This window comes from Bos javanicus, chromosome 18 (assembly GCF_032452875.1).
Source record: "Bos javanicus breed banteng chromosome 18, ARS-OSU_banteng_1.0, whole genome shotgun sequence".
Lineage (NCBI taxonomy): Eukaryota > Metazoa > Chordata > Mammalia > Artiodactyla > Bovidae > Bos > Bos javanicus.
In genome coordinates, this window is record NC_083885.1 from 45,800,273 (window position 1) to 45,806,272 (window position 6,000).

Below are 6,000 nucleotides of genomic sequence, written 5' to 3' on the forward strand. Positions count from 1 at the left end.
CAATATGCTCATAACTCTACTGAGAAGACTTCATAATGCCTGGACAACTCCCATCTCCAACGAGCTACTTCTCTTTTAAAATTTTTTCAAATTATTTATTTTTGGCTGCACTGAGTCTTCATTTGCTGAGCCTTGGCTTTCTCTAGTTGCATCAAGTGGGGGCTACTCTCTAGTTGGGGCACACAAGTTTCTTGTTGAGGTGTCATCTCTTGTGGAGGACAGGCTTTAGGCACGTGGGCTCCACTAGTTGAGGAGCTTGGGCTCAATTGCCACGTGGCATGAGGAGTCTTCCTGGACCAGGGACTGAACCAATATCCTCTGCACTGGAAGGTGGATTCTTAACCACCGGACAACCAAGGAAGTCCCAGCCACCCACTTCTGAAGGAAGGTGGGAGCAAGGTATCACAGAACAATATAGGAGCACCAGCCCATTCCATGGTCAGGTGGCAGGTACTCCTCACTGGCCATGAGACCTTTTTTTTTTTTTTTTTTTTTAACCTGTGGTTGGTTCCACAGTGTGGTAAGAGGGGTCTGTGTCTGAAGCTTCGTTTTCTGGGAGGTATATATTTGGAGCTGCCTAGGATATCAGAGGGAGGAGGTGTGTGAAATGGTAATGTGTTGAGCCCTGAGTTAGCACAGAGCACTGTCTTAGCCTCTCTTCACTGTCTTCAGGCCTTAAGTCTGAGGGACAGCTGCATGTAAACCCTAAGGAAGAAAACCAAAAGAACCCGACAAAAAACAAAACAAACAAAAACCACCTCAATAAAGGAAACCTCAGAGAAGGCACAAATGAGTCAGAGGGTAAAAATGCAGGATATTTTGGAGTACAGCTGCTTTGTATTTGTGGACCAAGACCCACCTCCCTGAGCCTATTTCTCCATCTGTACAATGAGGATAACGTAGCATCTATCCTCTAGACTTGAAAGGATTAAACAAGATAATGTGCATAAAGCTTAGTAGTCTAATCCTAACACTAATGGAAGGTAGGTATCAAAAAAGAAGTAAATACTCAATGGATTTTAAGTCATTATAAAGAGGATAAAGGAAAACAATCCTTGATCTATAGGTCGTCTTTCCTCTCCACCTGAATCGTGGGTCCCAAGTCAGGCCTCCCAAAGGCTGGCCCATGTTAGCCTATGTGGATGTGATCATGAAGACAGTCTGATCTTGACTTAATAGACTTTAGGAAACCCGGTGCTTAGCTCATGGACAGTAAGTGTCAATGGTAAGCCAGTGCACAAGCCCTGACCCCCTGGCCAGGCACTCTGGTGGCTACTGTTCTGCCCCGCTTTCATCACAATCTCTGTCCTTGACCTACTCAATGAACTGCCTTGAGCCAGTGCCCTGAATCTGCTTCACATGCCCAGACTTCTACAGGTCATTAAGTTCCAGCAGTCCGTAGACTAATTCCTGCTACCTGGTTACTCTGACAGCACCTCAGACAGAAACTGAGTCTATAAAGGTCCTGCCAGGATCCCATCTTTCTCCACAGGGCACCCCAAAAAATGCCCTTGGGTCAAGGTGCCCCCTTGCACTGGTGTCAGGCCTCAAGGGAGACTGCGCTGCTGGAGGAGTGAGCAGGGAGTGGGGGCCTTTCCGCCTCACCCTGCCCTGGGGAGAACACTGAGGGTGGAAGGTCAGGAGAGATGAGTGCCCCCGTATGGTGGAGAAGACAAGAGGTGACATTCTTCTGCCGTGCAGGCATGGCTCAGGTACTATAAATATTGGCTGGGACACAAAAATGCTGCTTGTTTCATTGAGTGAACTTTCTTCTAACAGTTTTCATCATAGCCTTTCTTGGCTATTGTTACTTGAACCCCAGAAACCAGAAACTGGAAAACATCCCAACTGAGGCAAGCATAACTATTAAAGAACACCACACACCACAAAATGTAAGATTATCAAGGATGGTGTATTCCCCACCAGATGTGCTTGTACCACCTACGAAAGATGTCCTTCTTATGACCCCCTGGCTGGCTCCCATCATCTGGAATGGGACTTTCAACATTGACATCCTAAATGAGCAGTTCCGGCTTCAGAACATCACCATTGGATTAACTGTGTTTGTTGTAAAAAAAATACATTTTCCACCTGAAGCTCTTCCTGGAGATGGCAGAGATGTACTTTATGGTGGGACACAGGGTGAACTACTATATCTTCACTGATTGGCCAGACTACGTTCCTCTCATTCGCCTTCAGAGAGGATGGCAGATGGTCATCTTCAAGGTCCAGAGGTATGCCCACTGGCAGAAGATTTCCACACACCGCATGAAGGTGATCAGCAATTTTATTGAGTAGCGCTTCCACCAGGAAGTGGATTATCTTGTGTGTGCAAATGTGGACATGAAGTTTAGTGATGATGTGGGCGTGGAGATCCTGTCCTCCTTGTTCAGCATCCTCCATCCTGGCTTCCATGGATTGACTCGGAAATACTTTGAATATGAACGCCGGCCTCCATCACAGGCCCATATTCCTGAAGATAAGGAGGACTTTTATTACATAGGGGCCTTATTTGGGGAGTCCATGCCAGAGGTTTACAGACTTGCCAAGGCCTGCCATGAGGCGATGATGGTTGACCAGGCCAATCACATCGAGGCCACATGAAATGATGAGAGCCACCTGAACAAATACCTGCTTTATCACAAACCCACCAAGGTCCTTTCCCCTGAGTACATGTGGGATAGTCAAATACTCAATTATTTGGAGTCAAATCAGGTGCAGAATTTGGTCTACGCTGTACATTGGTATAGATTTAGGGTCACGAAGAAGAAAAACTGATGAGCAAAGCTTCCAGGAATGGCTCAGAGAGGGGCCGTACTCATCTAGCCTCAGTATTCCTCTTGGCGCCATCCTTCATTAAAACCAGTTTTAGCAGAAAAGGTGTAACTCTGCTTCCTTTTACTGTCTGGTTGAAGCCTAGCACCACCTCCCCAAATGTATTCAGGCCCAGCGCCGTCCCCTCTCCCTCCCTCCCACTACCAACCACGGTTTTGGCTGGCCTGGTTCCTGGGTTAAGGTAAGTTCCCAGAGCCGCCCCCATCTTTAGCTTCTCACAGTGTACTCCTAACACCCTTCAGGAAGGAGGAGGCAGGCAATCTCAGTCTATCCTGCCAAACAAGGGATCAGAGATGACATCTTCTCCAGAACAAGGAAGGTGGCCCCAGGCACACAGTCTCCTGTTTGCTGTGACAAAGAGGCTCACAGGACTTGCCTCAGCCTCAGCCAAGCAGATGCAAGAAAGTCTTCAGCTTTAAGCCAAATTCCTTCCTCTTCTGGGCTTCCCTGTGGCTCAGACGGTAAAGAATCTACCTGCATTGCGGGAGACCTGGGTTTGACCCCTAGGTTGGGAAGATCCCCTGGAAAAGGGAATGGCAACCAACTCCAGTATTTTTGCCTGGAGAATCCCATGGACAGAGAAACCTGGCAGGCTACAGTCCATGGGGTCGCAAAGAGTCGGATACAACTGAGCGACTAACAATTCTCAGAAGTTGAAAATAAGTTGTAGTGTGAGGTAGGAGGAGAACACAATGCCAAAATCAAGATCCTCTTTCCTGGCACTTAGCAACCTATGTGTTTTACCACTAGAAAACTTTAATTTCAACAATCAGTGATTTCACAGTTTAGTCCAAATAAAATACCATCACAGTACTATCCTTTTCTTTTAAAAAGTGAGTGTCATTCATCATGTCCCGGTTCTGCTTTGGTGTGGATGTAGGCACTTGACCTATATTTGACAACCAGATACCTCTGCGCCAGACTTGCCCCAGACTTTGCCCCAGAGAAGCAAGGACAGTAGAGATCCAACAAGTAGTTTTTTAGCATGCTTTGGCTGTCTGGCCTCCCTCATTCGTATTTGCTGAATTCAGTTCTCTAGCTTTCCAGGGATTCTGATAGGTTTCCAATAAGTTATCTTCCTACTTAAATTGGCAGGATTATGTTTCTTTGCTTGCAATTATAAATCTCAAATAACAGATGCAGAGAATGTGCCTCATCAATCAGTTGAGTTCAGTTCAGTCGCTCAGTCGTTTCCAACTCTCTGCAACCCCATGAATTGCAGCATGCCAGGCCTCCCTGTCTGTCCATCACCAACTCCCAGAGTTCACTCAGACTCACGTTCATTGAGTCAGCGATGCCATCCAGCCATCTCATCCTCTGTCGTCCCCTTCTCCCTCTGCCCCCAATCCCTCCCAGCATCAGAGTCTTTTCCAATGAGTCAACTCTTTGCATGAGGTGGCCAAAGTACTGGAGTTTCAGCTTTAGCATCGTTCCTTCCAAAGAACACCCATGGCTGATCTCCTTCAGAATGGACTGGTTGGATCTCCTTGCAGTCCAAGGGACTCTCAAGAGTCTTCTCCAACACCACAGTTCAAAAGCATCAATTCTTCGGCACTCAGCTTTCTTCACAGTCCAACTCTCACATCCATACATGACCACAGGAAAAACCATAGCCTTGACTAGACTGACCTTTGTTGGCAAAGTAATATCTCTGCTTTTCAATATGCTATCTAGGTTGGTCATAACTTTTCTTCCAAGGAGTAAGCGTCTTTTAATTTCATGGCTGCAGTCACCATCTGCAGTGATTTTGGAGCCCAAAAATATAAAGTCTGACACTGTTTCCACTGTTTCTGCATCTATTTCCCATGAAGTGATGGGACCAGATGCCATGATCTTTGTTTTCTGAATGTTGAGCTTTAAGCCAACTTTTTCACTCTCCTCTTTCACTTTCATCAAGAAGCTTTTTAGTTCCTCTTCACTTTCTGCCATAAGAGTAGTGTCATCTGCATATCTGATGTTATTGATATTTCTCCCAGCAATCTTGATTCCAGCTTGTGCTTCTTCCAGCCCAGCGTTTCTCATGATGTACTCTGCATAGAAGTTAAATAAGCAGGGAGACATTATACAGCCTTGACGAACTCCTTTTCCTATTTGGAACCAGTCTGTTGTTTCATGTCCAGTTCTAACTGTTGCTTCCTGACCTGCATATAGATTTCTCAAGAGGCAGGTCAGATGGTCTGGTATTCCCATCTCTTGAAGAATTTTCCAGTTTACTGTGATCCACACAGTCAAAGGCTTTGGCATAGTCAATAAAACAGAAATAGATGTTTTTCTGGAACTCTCTTGCTTTTTCAATGATCCAGCGGATGTTGGCAATTTGGTCTCTGGTTCCTCTGCCTTTTCTAAAACCAGTTTGAACATCTGGAAGTTCATTGTTCATGTATTGCTGAAGCCTGGCTTGGAGAATTTTGAGCATTACTTTACAAGCGTGTGAGATGAGTGCCATTGTGTGGTAGTTTGAGCATTCTTTGGCATTGCCTTTCTTTGGGATTGGAATGAAAACTGACCTTTTCCAGTCCTGTGGCCACTGCTGAGTTTTCCAAATTTGCTGGCATATTGAGTGCAGCACTTTCACAGCATCATCTTCCAGCATTTGAAATAGCTCCACTGGAATTACATCACCTCCACGAGCTTTGTTCTCAGTGATGCTTTCTAAGGCCCACTTGACTTCACATTCCAGGATGTCTGGCTCTAGGTGTGTGATCACACCATCGTGATTATCTGGGTCGTGAAGATCTTTTTTGTACAGTTCTTCTGTGTATTCTTGCCACCTCTTCTTAATATCTTCTGCTTCTGTTAGGTCCATACCATTTCTGTCCTTTATCGAGCCCATTTTTGCATGAAATGTTCCCTTGGTATCTCTAATTTTCTTGAAGAGATCTCTAATCTTTCCCATTCTGTTGTTGCCCTCTATTTCTTTGCATTGATCACTGAGGAAGGCTTTCTTATCTCTCCTTGCTATTCTTTGGAACTCTGCATTCAGATGTTTATATCTTTCCTTTTCTCCTTTGCTTTTTGCTTCTCTTCTTTTCACAGCTATTTGTAAGGCCTCCTCAGACAGGCATTTTGCTTTTTTGCATTTCTTTTCCATGGGGATGGTTTTGATCCCTGTCTCCTGTACAATGTCACAAACCTCCATCCATAGTTTATCAGGCACTCTATCTA

General features: G+C 45.4%; 1 pseudogene; it reads left to right on the plus strand.

Annotated features, from left to right (window-relative positions):
* Positions 1-1,714: 1,714 nt before the first annotated feature.
* On the plus strand, positions 1,715-3,122 carry LOC133230461 (histo-blood group ABO system transferase-like; annotated as a pseudogene).
* Positions 3,123-6,000: the final 2,878 nt, after the last annotated feature.